This window comes from Armigeres subalbatus, chromosome 3 (assembly GCF_024139115.2).
Source record: "Armigeres subalbatus isolate Guangzhou_Male chromosome 3, GZ_Asu_2, whole genome shotgun sequence".
NCBI classification, from domain to species: Eukaryota; Metazoa; Arthropoda; class Insecta; order Diptera; family Culicidae; genus Armigeres; species Armigeres subalbatus.
Genome location: NC_085141.1, coordinates 185,049,578 through 185,065,723, shown reverse-complemented (window position 1 = coordinate 185,065,723; position 16,146 = coordinate 185,049,578). Strand labels below are relative to the sequence as shown.

The window sequence follows — 16,146 nt, the reverse complement described above, 5'->3', positions numbered from 1 at the left end:
TACACTGGGGCGTTTTGGCCAGTAAAACATATTTTCGAAAATCGTTACGTTTTTGAAGATGGAAGCAATTTTATATCATATTAACCACTGAGCTTTCGTGAATTTTAATTTTGTGAGTGCCTCCACTGAAGATCTCATTTATTTGAATTCTTGCTGCACCGAAAACATAATACATAAACTATAGATAATTCACGAGTCCATAGTACGTTGATCAAATACGCAAATATCATGTCGAATGCGTCGAAAGGAAACGCGATCGGTTTTGTAACAAAAGATTATTGCGTTCGAGTTAAAATAGCTAGCCAGTCCTATTTAGTCCACAGAGAACAGACGTTCATCTTCATTCACGTGGTTGTGTAAAGTTTGTACTGACCATTTTAAAGTATGTCGTTATGCCCCCGTTGCACGGTGCTAGTGTGCTGATGAATATGATTAAGATTTGCCGTGTTTTACTTTTTAGCGCTAGTGTTCATTCCGAATTGCTTCTAGGCTCGCTCCTAGGTGGCAGCACTACATTGTTTATGTAGTGTACACTCAGAAATAAAGTTAAACTAGTTTAGATTAAATCTTAAACTTGTAGGCAATAAACGATATTGAAACGAATCTAGTATATGAAAGTATACTATTGATGTTTTTAATTTAACCTATCTTAGGATATCTCAATGATATATTTTAATTGATTACTCGAGCAGCCGTACTTCAAGTCCAAGCACTCGACACCACATTTTCGCAGTCTTTTCAGAAAAACGTGCAGTCAAGTTTGCATCCCCATCACTCTGTAAGTGAAATAAAAATATTGGTATTATTTAAAATACAGCTAGGAAGTTACTTATAAATAATACCTATCGAAATCGATTAAATAAATCTGTTCAAGTTTTAGGACAAAGTGAGCAAAAATTTCGATGCTGTCATGTTGATTTCGGCGGATTTGATCGAGACATCTAGCATCTGAACATCCCCTCAGCGGGAAGGATGTAAGTTGTAATATTATATGAACCAGAAACTATAAAAATGATTGAATCTCCTTATTTTAGGACACTATAAAATGAGCTACAAGAAGCCTACAATACCATGTATCAGACAGGCGAAACTTCTGCCTCCTTCAAGTGCTTCAACGCCACACACATCCTGGACAGACCAAGTACCATTATCCGAACGTTTGCGGTGGTGGCCGTTCTCATGTGATACCCGACATTTCCTGATCCTAAACAAAACAGGCTTCCTTCCCAGTGGTATATGCAGTTCATCAAGAAAAAAATATTCCTACGAATGGCCACCCTGAGAGTTCAAATTTGTGGTTACCAATTTAAAAGCCGTTAAAAGCCGATTGTTTGTTCGCGATTATTAATCAGATAAATACTGCTCAACAAAAGAACAGTGCATACGTATAAATATTATTCTATCGGAAAAAAAAATGTTTTCTTTGTATTTATTTACACCCGACAATTATTTGTACATATTTGATCATTAATCATTACGAATTGTAAACACTGATGCAGAATCCACCTACGATCAATTCAATCTCCCGACAAAATAAACTATCCATTATAAAGTCACACTAAACTAAAGCCATATAAATCGAAGTTATACTAAGCCGGTATAGTTGCCACTTAATCGAATATGGGGTCAACCAGGAGAGTATCGGTTTAGCGTAACATTTATTCTATTTAGAATTTATTTTTTCCAGAGTGTATGCCAACACCATCGCTTAGTGAAATTGAGTTTTCATGTCGGGCATCCTGCGTTGGCGGCGCTGAGGTACAATTTAAATCTTTACACACTTTTTTAACGAAATTTTGTTCGAGCATTCATGTCTGTTCTCTGTGTTTAGTCACAGCGCTTATTGTGCGCAAATCACGAACAATTTCAGTACGACTTGTTAACCAGAGCAGACGTGATTCTGATAGCTAGTTAGTGACGAACCAATTAGTGGCGTGAACAAAATTGAAAATCCGATAGTGAGTTTTTACAATTGCTAATATTTCAAGAAAAAGTTTTTTAGATTCAGATTTGACTTTTTGGAAAAAGCAAATAGTGGTCGAAGAATTATAAGAATCAAAGCTCAAACCAGAGATGGTAAGCTAAAAGAATCCTTGATTGATAGTTAGAATGGCTAATTAATCGGAAACCCATTGATCAGAATACTCGCTGATCAATGCGGGTATTTGTCCTAGGTTTGGAAAACGCCTGATGGTTCACCCTATTATCCTCGATTTGTGAGCTGAGTTCTCACGGAAAGCGAGACCATACACCCAAACCGCCTCCCACACCCTACCAAGCTCCACCCGTGTCGAACAGTGCGGCAAAAGCTCCCGTGGTGCAATAGTTTCTCGCAGCGAAGCCACCATGCCGACGCCAAAAGCGTAGCATCGAAGAACGATTGAACGGCAAGGGAGTGAAGCATTGGCATCACGGAGCTACGCTTCGAGGGAAGTGCGCATAAAGGTTATAATACGCCAGAAACCCAGAAGAAGGTCAGAAATGTTGAAAATTGTTGTAGGTTTAAGCACAGAGAACAGACGTTCATCTTACGTTGCAAAGTTGTGTAAAACTTTGTACTGATCATTTTTAAGTATGTCGTTATGCCCCCGTTGCGCGGTGCTAGTGTGCTAATACAGTGATCGTTCGCTAATTGGGGCACGACCTCACCCCAACTAGCGAATGCCGTTCGCTAATTGGGGTGCTTTGACAAGCGTCAATGTTGTTTACTTTTTGCATTGAAAGTAAAAAACGAAAAAAGAAAATTTTACGCGCCAGAAAATATCGATCCCGCCAAACACGGAAACAAAACGTCGACGCGTTTTTGACATCACATTCTGACGTTTAGCTGCTTTTTAATTGGGTTTCGCCCCAATTAGCGAACCCCCAACTAAAAAGCGCCCCAACTAGAAAAATCCCAATTAGCGAACGTTCCCTGTAATGTGGGTGAAAATTTTGCCGTATTTTACTTTTTGGCGCTAGTGTTCAGTCCGTATTGTCACTAGATGGCAGTATCACGTTGTTTACGAAGTGTAAGCCAACGCCATCGCTTGGTGAGATTGAGTTTGTATGTCGGGCAGTCTGCGTTGACGGCGCTGCGAACCTTTACACACGTTTTCAACAAAATTTTGTATGAGCTTCCATGTCTGTTCTCTGTGGTGTAAGTGTTATGATTAGAATTCTAGGAACAGATAGAGATAGTTTGAGTGACGTCACCACCTAGTAGCTTGCTGATAGGCCTCTGTACAGTCGAAATTTTCTGTTTTTCGCGTGACAACCTAAGTAACAATTTTGGTTTTATTACGCTCTTGAAGACATTAATTTACTCTTCAAGCATGCTATAGAGCCATGGCATGAACGTCGATTCAAATGGCTCATGCATGTTTTGTAGTTCGACGTGTTTCACTTACGCTGGATTTGAATCGTTCATGAGTTGTGTGACTTTGACTCTTCTCAATACTGATAGTTAATGTGACCAGCAAGCGTCCTGCGAAACGCGGGACGCCTATCTGGATTGCGTCACTGGCTTGAAAATGGATCCTCCAAATATGTATTTCTCATAGATTTTGGCCCAAAAAAAAATGGAAAAATATTTGTAAGGCTGTATGAATTGTAATAAATTTGTAAAACGAAGTTGAAAAATGCAGGACGTCTGGTCACATTACTGATAGTACTAACAACTGCGGTATCAAACTGGCAATTCCGGAGGAGGCTGAATACATACAGCAGGTAACATATAGAAACACATGAAAAAATGCTTCTGTTCCGAGTACAAGGAAAAGTAAAATCCATGCTTCAGCAGCACAATAAAATTACGAACAAACAATTCAATCAAAAGCTTATGCTCCATGTTTTACGTGGTGGGAAGGTAGGTAAATCTGAATCGTACTCCGTGCGATTCCTTTGATGTGCACATACATGGCCCCACGGATGTTGTAGCGGCTAACGAACCACGAAGATTGAATTTATTCCTTCCTCGAGGGAGTTGCATATCCTTTCACGCATAAACATGCTCGTTTTGTCGGGGTGAACAAGCCGCTTCCGATGAAATACGGACCATTTGTTGGAGCGCTTGGAATGATTTAGCATAATTGCGAGTTTCATTCTCCCTCACAATCGGGTGTCGTATACAAATGTGGCCTTAATGCCCCCCCCCCCTCGCTGAACTAACAACGATGAGTTATTTCCAGGCGTGCTATGGCGCAGAAACGGGGTGGGTATGTGATTATGGGTAACAATCTTCTTTATTTGTAATCTATTGTAAATGAATAAATTTCCATCTGCTATAGCAGCGATGATCAGGGACGGAATAAAACTTTGGACTTCATAGCAAGCTTCATAGGAGCAAATAGGGTATATTGCTTAGCCCTCTCTTTCCCACGATTTCCCAAAGATTTCAATTGGAAGGAATCACCTATGGAAAAAAATGCTAGAACAAAAGTTATTTGGCATAGCTAAAATTAGTGGAAAACGAAAAAAAAAAATTGATTGTAAATAAATAGTTACTTGATTGTTTTCAATAGTTTCACTATTTTTACTCAAAATTGATTATATTTGTAGTCTAATGAAGCCATAAAGTTGTGCCAAATACTGTTTTTGTTGCCGAAATAGTTCGATGAATATTGGTGCAAAATTGGATGGAGCTCAACAGCTACCATGGGAAGGAAAGGGCTAAGCCTTAGTTTAATATGCTGTGGTTGAGCGCATTAGTCGTTGTAAATCTTCATATATTGAAGCTCTAGCCAAAATTATGCTACAGATGTGAAACATAGCGAAGAATGTCAACTTTGTGAACATCGGCATCGTAATTATTTAATTACCCTAAAATCCTTTCCTTTCCTACTGTATTATTGTATTTCCTAACCTCTACCATCCGCGAGTCTTTCAGTTCCCCAAAACTAACACCAAGTATAAGAATCATGCATTGTTAAAGTTGATTTCGGCTTCGTAACGTTAACGAAAGGATATTTGAATTGGCTAAATGTCATGTCGATCTGAAAGATTATTCTAACAATAATTTTGCATATCTTTGTTTTATTATTATATTTGTTAAACTTTATTTTGAACATTATTACAAAGAATTTTATTATATTGTTTATAAAACTTTGATTGCTTTCGTTGTACCAATTCTACCAATTATATTTAAGTCCGTTACAAATATATAAAATATATATATATATATATATATATATATATATTAAAATAAAAAAAAAATCAAAAAAACTCCTCGGATTTGTTAAAGAATGTTTTGAAAATCCGCAAAGGGGGTCTTTAGCCCCACCTAGGATTAAATCAGCTCCCTAGAATGGTGTTCTACTTTGCATAAGTATTGCGTAGATTATTTCTCTTTTAAGCTATTTTATATAGTTCACTGATTTCGAGCGATAATAATACTAAACACGAAGGATTTTACCATTCTTTGGTTCGCAGCGCTCTCCAGGAAGTTGGAGTAGGAACAATGAATACTCGCTTAACTTTTCAAAAGGTCCTAAGTAACATTTTTTTCATGAATTAATTTGAATAGCCCAATCAACAGACCGATATGAAAGCTTCTGATTGCACTACTCAAATTAATTCATGAAAAAAATGTTACTTAGGTCCTTTTGAAAAGTTAGGCGAGAATACATTTTAATCAAGCATCCGAAAGCAATGACCAATGGATTGAGAACTTTGTCACCTGATCGGATCATCGCATGTAACAGGATATATAATGCACATTATATATCCTGTTACATGCGGAACACTAGTGTTAAGACAACGTAGGTTAGGGATGCACAGAAATAGGAATAAGTAATGAAACTTTTCTTTTTTTTTATCCAAATTTTAATTGCTTTCAATCATTAAATGAACAGTATTATGTAAAATTATGACTCTTCTTCATGCTATTGGGAGATTAGGAAGAATTATATGTTTCATATCGTTTTTAGCTAGACCACGAACCTGGTATATTCGTTTGATTGGGGAATTCTTCCCTTTAGCGAGTTATTTTTCAATAACTATATTATTGTCTCATGCCCAGCTGAATCTAAATCCTCTGGATGACAACCTTTCAACGGATGAGGAACCGGAGCGATAGTTCCGCGAAACGATCTGTCAGAGGCAGTACTCCCGCAAGTACTTCCAGACTCATCGTATGAGTCGAGTTTATACAACGTAACGCGATACGGAGACAGCGGTACTGAATTCGTTGAAGCTTCAGCATGTGAGAGAATGCGATCCCTCCGGAGAGAATGCGATACCCAGCTTTAAAGCTCAAGTAGATAAATTGTCCAGAGTATCTTGCAACGGTCCTTGCAGATCAACTGCAGTTTGGCCCCGAAGGGATACAACACAATCATCTGCATGCTGTCTTATCGAGCAATTTGGCATGAGACATTCTTCAATGTCTCTGACGTAGTAATTGTAACGAAAAGGGCTTAAACATGAGCCCCGGGGGAGATTCATGTAGCTAATTCGTGAAGTCACCGAGCCACCATGAGAAAAACATCATGCGCTATTCTGACAACAGATTGTACAAATAATTGTTTAAAATTGGTGAAAGTCCACATACGATGAGTTTGTCGGATAAGACATCAACGCAAACTGAATCAAAAGCCCATTTAATGTCCAAAAACACTGAGCCTTTTTGCTCTTTTCTAGCGATAGTAAGCTGAATTTCGGAAGAATGCGTACTTTCTGATTTATTAGAAGCTGAATTGTGTATTTTTGAATTTATTGATCGAATTGTATCAGCCGAATGCTAAGTAAAAGTTCATTTAATCATCATACCCTAGTAACATCATCATACCCTAGTAACAAGTTTTATACTGGTCTTGTAGAGTAAAATATAGTCTTCAAGAGCGTCATAAAACTTAAAATGTTACTAGGGATACAATGTTTTGTGAAATTGTTCTGTAACATCCCAACTGCCCTTTTTGCAATTCTGAGCTTAATCGAGCAATCAGAAACAATTTCCAAATCGAATGAGTTACGGAGGTGTATTTTCCCATATATTTTGGCTGAAATCCCCATACAAACTTCAAATCAATTGCGCCAGCTTATGCAACAAGCGATTGAGCTGAAGTTTTGAGAGATTGATTTTCTCACCCAAAGACACAATCCTGGGGACAGCGCCGTGGAATTCGACAACTTTTTGCTTCCTGGGCCAGTCTATAATGTCCACATATAAAGCTATATATGTAGATGAAGAATAAGAAGGAATAAATTTTGGCTGATACGCCCTTTAGATCATTCGATTCAACCCATTTGTCTAGCCGAAAATGAATCATCTTCTCCAAAGCTTTCGAAGACATGATAGCATCGCGATTGGACGGTACGAATTATAATCCGACGCGGGTTTTCCGGGCTTCTGGATGGCTATAACATTTACTTGCCACCAATCATCCGGAACAACGTTGCATTCCAGTAACTGACTGAACAAGCTCAATGAACGCCTCTTCGCGACGTCAGGGAGGTTTTTGAGCAAATTGAACCTGATTCTATCCATTCCTGGAGCAGAATTGTTACATGATGGAAGGGCAAGCGAGAATTCGATAATAAAAAAAAGGACAGATCCATCTCATCCCTGTCAGCAAAGTATCATGTCACGATCTTCGTTTACGGACGACGTGTTGCGCATTCTTCTACCTACGGTCCACAGAGTTCTAAATGAGGTTTTCAATGAGAGGTCGATAGAAGCAAATTGATTACGCCCATTGCAAATCGAGATTTCTATCGGCAAGTACACCTTCCAAGTACAGTCCAACGATAATGAGTTCAAACAAATGGAAAGATCTAGAGTTTAGACGGCTATCTCTTGCTGAAGGAGCCACTCGTGTAACTTCTCCAGTATTCAAAATTGACATATGAAAGTCGTCGCAGAGGTCGTATTTCATTGTTGAACGATTGTGATCGTACAGTTCCCCCCAGCCTGTTCCGCGCGAGTTAAAATTTCCCAGGAGCAACCGTGGCTCGGGCATAACCGAGCAGATGTGCGAGAGATCTCTACGAGATATCGCGGTGTTTGGAGGAAGATATATCGAGGCGATACTGAGGTCTTTTCCTTGAATAGTCACCTGACAAGTGACAGCTTTGATGCCAGACATCGGCGCAAGATCGACTCTATAGAAGGAGTGCTGTTTTTTTTATCCCTAAAAGCACCCCTCCATATCGATTTGCCCGATCGCGGCAAATTATGTTGAAATCAGGAAAATTAAGGTTCACATCTGGTGTTAGCCATGTTTCACATAACGCAAAAGCATCACCTTGTAATTTATTAACTAAAAATTTGAAAATACTGTAGAATTGAAATCATGTTAGCGTTATCGACGAAATTAGCCATCGAAGGATACAAATGACTCGAGGAGGGGCAGTTTTGAAGCCAACTGCTTCAGAAGAGGAGTCAGGATAGGAAGAACAGTTTTGCTCATGTTCTTCACGGGGTCGGAAGCATCAAAGAAGTTGAGGATGAGCTCCACGATGCCAGAAAGTGTGAACATTGGAGCGCTCGGGGGTTCTTCTGCTCGCTCTCTTTCCGGCTGAGAAATCGCAAAAATGGGGCATCTGGGATTTTAGATGTTCCCGGAAGCGGTGGAAACTCTCGATCATCCCGATGTGAAACCATAAAAGTTGAACGTTTTTGAGTATTCCTACGCGCTTTGAATTTGACCATATTGGATTGGGGCTCACTTTGAGGCCTAAAATACATAGGCTTATTCGAGGGTCACTGGCTCTCTTTTATTTACATTTCGTTTGCCAATCACTAGGTAGTCAGGCAGTGCGGACCCGGAAAAAGTGACGCAGAAAGAGTCAGATGGGGAAAAATCCGCTTCTCTCCCTCCTGCGACACCGAATACATTTGTTTGAAATCCAGTATCGCAACAGGAGGCACAGCAACGTTCTTGAAACGCCCGAAACCTTATTTCAAATAGTCGCATGCCATACTTCCCTCCGTCACCACCCCCGCGATCTCACACACTGCTGACGGTAAATAAACTTTATATTCGAGAGTGAAAAGCTCACAGGTGACAATCTCTTTGGCCTGTTTGCAATCACTGACCGTGACGCGAAGCTTACTAGACTTAACAGACGAAAATTGCTTTTCCAGATCTTTGCTGATCTGGCTGATATTCAAGCGTTTGCCTTTGGGTCGAAAGAAAACAGCGTACTGCCCACTAGAGTTGGGAGGGTAGGTCTTGTGGTGGGGGTTTGTAGGGGAGACAACTGCGTTGCTAGTGTGTACATTCTGTTTTTATTCGGTACACCAGAATGCAACGAAACATCTAACAGGGGATTCGTGGTTCCTCGCCATCTTCTCCTTCGTGCATTGCGGACACGAAGTGCGCCGCTGCAACGCAATCAATTCTAAAACTAGACACTTATCACAGGGACAAAAATACAAAATAATGATTGGAAACACAGGGAAAGACGAGTAAAAAAGAATGAAAAGAAAAACACTCAAACGCAATCAATCAACTAATCAAAAAAGATGGTTAAAAGGGGGAAACAACGAGAGGGAGCTTAAGTGGATACTTGCGTTTACACTGCTGTGTCGCCGGCTAACGGTTCTGGCAGCACACACTGGACGGATGGTCGTTCGCCGATGGCGCGATCGAGGCCAAGCACGTTGTTGTTCGCGTTAGCGAAGCACTCAACCCTGCAACTGTGCGAAGCGAGGCGGGACGGCAGCGACTGTGTTGGTGGAGGCGCACGATGGATGATGGTGATGGGACTGTCAGCGTGGACGATGATGCCTGCGCTTGGTGACGATGGACGCCGATGATATTGCAAAATTAAGCATTGTTTTGCAAAAATCGACGAGAATCCGAATGGCTACTTAATTGATTAAGCATCACTTCTACTCAAGCACTTCGATTCACGAGATAATCGGTAAAAAACCCGTTTTTGAAAAAAAAAAAAAAAAAACCCAGATTAATCCACCTAGCAGCGATGATGCCTTTCTCGTGCATCGTAAAATGTACTGAAAAAATCACATAGGAAAGGTCAAAAAAGCACTTTAGGGGGATAGATCGCATATTTTCTATCATTTTGTATGTTTTTGAATTAATTACTATGCATTCCCACCATTCTTGAAAAAAATTTTTTTTTTTTAGATTTTGAATTTTTTTTCCAAGGGGGGACCCTTGGGAAAAAACAATGATTTTTCAATAATTCCGAAATGCAATGTCCGATCAGGCCAATTTTCAATAGCAAACAATGGGACCGCATTCCCCGTCGAATGCGACTTGTTGCGAGTAAATCGGGTAATGCTAAGTTCCAAAAAGTGTGTCTACAAAATTTGTACACATACACACACACACACACACATACATACATACACACAAACAGACATCACCTCAATTCGTCGAGCTGAGTCGATTGGTATAAAACACTATGGGTCTCCGAGCCTTCTATCAAAAGTTTGGTTTTGGAGTGAAATTATAGCCTTTACGTATACTTAGTATACGAGAAAGGCAAAAAAAGATAAGTAAACGAACCGTACGCGGACTTACAACTGCCTTGCAAGGATGCTCGACGTGGAATGGTCATCGTAAAATATGCCATTTAGCTTTAAATTCCTGTTTTTTCATTTTTTTCCATACATTTTCCATATACACTTCCAATGAGTTTAGCACTGTCCAAACGTTGACCGACTTGGCTGAAATTTGGCCCTTGCCCCACATAAATAGATATTTTCTTTTATCGCGTTTCAGAACATACGATCGCACGCTTTCTGTCCCATTAACGAGAAAGGCAGTGACGTTCCGACCTTCTAGCCTCTATAGTACTCCAAGGCTTCATGTTCACTCTCATAACGATTTTTAATAGAAGGCTTGAAGACCCTATTATATATCAATAGAAACAGCTGGACGAACTGTGGTGATGTATATTTGTGTGTTTGTGTGAGTATATACGCAAAAATAACTCACTTATCTTTTAGGCAAAGATCTTTAACCAATTTGCTCACAACAAAATGCATTATTTCCTTCCATTGGTCCGACCGGTAATTGCGTTCTGAAAATATTATCCTTGAAAATTAATTTTAAAACAAAACAAAACAGAATTAGCGAAATGGATATACATGGAATGGAAACAAACAAACGTGAATATCGGGGCTTATTTTCTTATTTTGACTTTTTTTACATCTCTTATATGTTATTTATTTATTTATTCAGACTAAGGCCGAAGTGGCCTGTGCGGTATATAAGAGTCTTCTCCATTCGGCTCGGTCAATGGCTACACGTCGCCAACCACGCAGTCTACGGAGGGTCCGGAAGTCATCTTCCACCTGATCGATCCACCTTGCCCGCTGCGCACCTCGCCTTTTTGTGCCCGTCGGATAGTTGTCGAGAACCATTTTCACCGGGTTACTGCCCGACATTCTGGCTACGTCGTCCGCAGTCGTCCGATTTTCGCGGTGTAAACGATGGATGGTTCTCCCAGCAGCTCATGCAACTCGTGGTTCATTCGCCTCCTCCACGTACCGTCCGCCTTCTGCACCCCACCATAGATGGTACGCAGCACTTTCCTTTCGAAAACTCCAAGTGCGCGTTGGTCCTCCACGAGCATCGTCCAGGTCTCGTGTCCGTAGAGGACTACCGGTCTAATGAGCGTTTTGTAGATTGTCAGTTTGGTACGGCGGCGAACTCTATTCGATCGGAGCGTCTTGTGGAGTTCAAAGTACGTACGATTTCCAGCCACTATGCGTCTCCGAATTTCTCTGCTGGTATCATTTTCGGCAGTCACCAGTGAGCCCAAGAACAACAAAAATTCTTCTACCACCACCACCTCGATTTCGTCACCACCGAAGCGAACTCGCGGTGGGTGGCTCACATTGTCTTCTCTTGAACCTCTTCCTATCATGTACTTCGTCTTCGACGTGTTGATGACTAGTCCGATCCGCTTAGCTTCCCTCTTCAGTCTGATGTAGGCTTCTTCCATCTTCTCAAAGTTACGTGCCATAATATTTATGTCGTCGGCGAAGCCAAATAGTTGGACGGACTTCGTGAAAATTGTACCACTCGTAATAATTTCTGCCCTTCGTATTACCCCTTCCAAAGCGATGTTGAATAGCAGACACAAAAGACCATCACCTTGCCGTAACCCTCTGCGCGTTTCAAAGGGACTCGAGAATGCCCCTGAAACTCGAACTACGCACATCACCCGATCCATCGTCGCCTTGATCAACCGTACCAGTTTATCCGGAAATCCGTATTCGTGCATTAGCTGCCATAGCTGGTCCCGATCGATTGTATCATATGCGGCTTTGAAGTCGATGAATAGATGATGTGTGGGCACGTTGTATTCGCGGCATTTCTGCAGTAATGATTAATTATTTTAGAGCGTCTTAGGGGAAATGCTACAAGGTTAGAATAATAGCCTTTTATTTCTGCAGTACTTGGCGAATGGCGAACACCTGGTCCGTGGTGGAGCGTTCGCCCATAAAACCCGCCTGGTACTGCCCCACGAACTTCCTTGCAATTGTTGCTAGTCGACGGCATAAAATTTGGGAGAGTACCTTGTAGGCGGCGTTCAGCAATGTGATTGCGCGGTAGTTGCTACAATCCAGCTTATCGACCTTTTTGTAGATGGGACACACGACACCTTCCATCCACTCCTGCGGCAAAACTTCCTCCTCCCAAATCTTGGTAATGACCCAGTGCAGCGCTCTAGCCAGTGCCTCACCACCGTGTTTAAATAGCTCTCCTGGTAGTTGGTCTCTTATATGTTATCTTAACTAAATTTTACAGTGCATGGGAAAGGTACCATCACGAACAACGATTTTTTCATTAATTCATCAGATTACTCTTTAAAATTGGAAAATGAATTGGTCACACAATGAACTTAAACGGTGGTTTAATTTCCATAGTTCCTAAAGTTTCTGAGCCAGGATGATTCAGGGTTGAAGACCTAAGTCGAGGCTTCATTCGCGACTTGACAAGACTTAAGTCCAAGCACTATTCAATAAACGAACTTCTCTACATAATAAGCCTAGTCGATAGCTATCCGTGTAAGTGTGGGAGCGGTTATAATAACAACGATCACATAGTTTGGTTCTGCACGAAAAATGACGCTTTCTGAGAGCAACTTATGGATGAAAAATGACAAAAAACAACCCTTCAGGGGAGTACGAGGTGTTTTATGGGATCGCGATGTTGATTATATGCAGGCCATTTCTATTTCTCAGTTTTTTCTCTTGTTCGATTTTGTTTTTCTGTTCATGAAGCTCTGGAAGATGCTCTCTGCCAAACCAAATCGAGCGCAACGCTACGTAAACAGTTTTCAACGTCAAACGCCCGATTGAGTAGCTGGAATAACATAAGCCCGTATCCTTGCCCCGTCCATCTCGAATTAAGTTATTTCTAGCCTTGAATCGCCACGAGTATTTATGGCCCATGTACCTTCCCTACTAACTGTTAATGTGATAAAATTATAAAATAACTTACTTGAGAATTACGGCTCCGTAAAAAGTGTCACACACTACTGGGCCTGCCAAATAAATGAACTGGTAAAAATAGGCACTATAATCGCTAGGAGGATTAACTTGAGTGTTTTCAACTTTGGTTCTAAACATAAATCAATTTACTTTCTACCTATCGGGCAGTTCAACTAATTCCTTTTCTTAAAGAAGCTTTATAATTTTGCTCATTGGAAGAGATTCTCACGTATCAAGATGCCCCGTTTGGCAGAAGATGCATTGCGAGTTTCCATTCCACACCTATCCAAGTCATTTCGTGGTTTGAATTTACTGTGGTATGTCTGAATGGCAGAATTGTTTGGCATCACACCATAGCACGTGCACCATTTGGATTATGTTCGAACGAATGACCCATTGCACGGCTCACTTCAGTCACGATCAGTATCATGAGAGAAAATCTTCCGGTGCAACTTTTTATTAAATTATTAATAACAAAATTTACGGTTCGCTGGCAAATTGACGCATCATGGTGGTGCTTTTCATGAGGACAACCATTGCACCAATATGAGATCCCGACACTGAATGAAGCTCATTAATTGGTCTGATTATTTTCTATAATTGGCAGATATGGACATCAATTTATGATATACCGCTTTGGTGGCCTTCCTGTGGTAATGTGATTCATTTATCCCCCTTCTGGCATGATTATATTTCTGTATAAAATTAGTAATTGACATTTAGCAAATATCATGTGCTGATAGAATGCTTATTGCATATCAATTATAAAGGATCTGTGCCACTATTACTTTTCACCAGAGCAGCTTTAGCTTTCAGCTTTAAAAGTGATTCTCGGGAGCAGCATGAATTTTGATCCATAATATATATTAAAATGTTAACTGTTTAATAATTAGGTATTTTTAAACATCATTACCCTACATTTTCATATTGCCCCGACTATTATATTGAGTACAAATCCTTAGAACACTGTCAGGTAAAATTAAATTTTACAAACGCATTACAGAAAGTATCTACCCAAAACCAACCCGAATTCATTGACCGTTGCGGAGTAAAAATGGTTGAGTTGCAGCGTTAAATCCCATTTTCTTTCGCCCGTGGATCCCATGTCTACACAGATTACCGAGCAGAATTGAGAAAACTTCAGCGTTCAACATAGTGATAGCTTTTACCGTCATCTTATCATGTCTCGAAAAATGAAAAAGGAAAAGTATAAAACCAACAGCAAACAGCAGGGCATTAGTGCCGAACCACCCACGTGTACGTTCGTCCCGGGCGCCGCTGCTGAAGTCGTCGTGGTGCGGTGAGCTTGAACCATGAAATGTTATTCAACCAAAAGGCAGACATCAGAACCTTGGAAAGGCGTCAGAGTGAAACAGTGCGTTTGTCGTCACAGGAATGTTTGCCCATGGCCGTGGCACTTCAACAGCAGGACCACATTCTCGGTTTCCAAGTCCGCACGGGCTACGAGCGTAGTTTGCAGATCCTTCTTGGTTGCCGACCGTAAAGTAGTTGTGTAAATCTTTGCGGTAGCCGTATATTTGATCTACTTTGACAACAGCTCGCTAAATACTGGGAATCCAAGACCGCAACAATGAACACGCTGAGTGGTGGCATTCAGTTCTGCGTGCGGCAACACCACTGCAATTTGTGGTTTCACTTTCGAAATGATTAACAGCACGCTCAGCGGAGTATATTTTGTAATTGGACGAGGGCACTTATCCTATGAAATACATTGTGATTATGTTTAATATTTATCTGTGTTTTTAGATAGCATACCTACTTACCTATGTTGAAACAATTCTTTTATGTTATTTCTTACCTTCTTGCTTCATGAAAAAACGAAAAACAAGTGAGGAAAGTTTTATATATTAAAGCGTTTATTTGAAGGGCGTTTCAAAGCCCGATGCTTTTTGTTTGTTTTAAAATTTAGTTTTTTTTTGTAATATAGCGATTACAAATACACAATAGGAAAAGGAGTGGTTTTGAGAGTTCCTAAATTATTGATATTGTCTAGAGATGGGCAAAACGGATCACTTTGCTAAACGGATCAGATCTGGATCATTCAGTCTAATGATCCGGATCTTTTATACGGATCGGATCTTGGGAACAAAATTAAAGAAGAATGCAAATTAGTGAAATGTTTGTCATTCAAATTGACCCGTACATACAATAATTTCACCCTTCTCTCGCCCACAAGCATATATAATAATTATAGAAAACTACATTAAGCTTTTTAATTTGTTATTTACTTAACAAATGGTCTGATAATTTGCTGATCTGGTGAACCGGATCTTTCAAAAAGTGAGCTACGAACAACACGAGTTTCGCCGTTTCCTCTAAACCTGCGCACATCAGACACTCGGGCGAGGCTGAGTGTCCGAAGCGGTGTAGATATTGTCTGAAGCAACCATGGCCTGTAAGGACCTGGGTCAGGTGGAAAGTGATTTCCCCATGGCGCCTCTTGACCCACGTACCTATCTCCGGTATCAACCTATGTGTCCATCTACCCTTAGTGGAACTGTCCCACGCGCGCTACTATTTGGCCATTGAGGCCAACCTGACAGTCCTACGGATGCCTCTCGTGCCGCGCATTTCGAAGCACTCTATGTCTTCACCGATAACGATGTCAATAGGCATCATACCGGTGATGACGCAAAGTGCATCGTGCGACACGGTACGGTACGCGCTTGCAACTCTTAGGCACATGAGCCTATACGTACTTTCTAACTTCGTTCTATAGCAGTTAATACGCA

General features: G+C 40.7%; 1 long non-coding RNA gene across 1 annotated transcript; it reads left to right on the top strand.

Annotated features, from left to right (window-relative positions):
- The first annotated feature begins 677 nt into the window (after positions 1 to 677).
- LOC134226395 (uncharacterized) lies at positions 678 to 1,319 on the top strand. Its single transcript, XR_009983462.1, has 3 exons — positions 678 to 778; positions 875 to 974; positions 1,035 to 1,319. It is a non-coding gene; the product is annotated as an uncharacterized LOC134226395 (long non-coding RNA).
- The last annotated feature ends 14,827 nt before the right edge of the window (positions 1,320 to 16,146 follow it).